Source organism: Aethalodelphis obliquidens, unplaced genomic scaffold (assembly GCF_003676395.1).
Source record: "Aethalodelphis obliquidens isolate GAN/ISIS:26980383/991018 unplaced genomic scaffold, ASM367639v1 scaffold5, whole genome shotgun sequence".
NCBI classification, from domain to species: domain Eukaryota; kingdom Metazoa; phylum Chordata; class Mammalia; order Artiodactyla; family Delphinidae; genus Aethalodelphis; species Aethalodelphis obliquidens.
The window spans coordinates 17,203,556-17,204,216 of NW_020837949.1; positions in this window are offsets into that span (position 1 = coordinate 17,203,556).

Consider the following 661-nt stretch of genomic DNA (forward strand, 5'->3'; position numbering starts at 1 on the left):
TCAAATATCCCGCAAGCTTTAGCGTCGTACGTCTATAATTTCAGAGAAGGCGAGGAAATCGGACAAAATCAAGGTATCTACGGCAGACCTTTAAAAATGGTCATGGATCTTAAAAGTTCTCACCACAAAAAAGAATAATTAAGTGATGCAATGAAGTCGGTTGCTCAAGCCATGGTGGTGACCATCTTGCAACAGAGAAGTGTATCAAATCGACACGCTGTACACCTCAAACTTACACAATGTTATATACCAAGTATATCTCAATAAAAATTAATTAATGCCAAAAGAATGATCTTGGAAAAACACTACCATTTTGCTTGAGAGGATCAAAGTGATTTGGTACCAGATCTAGACAGTCCAGAAATCGGGGTGTCACGAATGTGAATGGGGTCACCTGTGGGCCCCTGGATCATCACCTGCCTGCACAATACCCAGGCGCCACGGCAGCTCTCTCCTGCTCCTCAAGGGCTAGCTGCAGGGAAGGGAACAAGTGACACTCAGCCCAGACACCACAATGACTCTGCTGTCCTGAAGGCAACTCTGGGCTCAGTCGGCCCCCGGCATCTACCAGGCAAGCCACCTGGCTCTTGCTGCAGCCCTCGCCCCTGGCGCTGGTGTGTGTGTGTGTGTGTGTGTGTGTGTGTGTGTGTGTGTGTGTGTG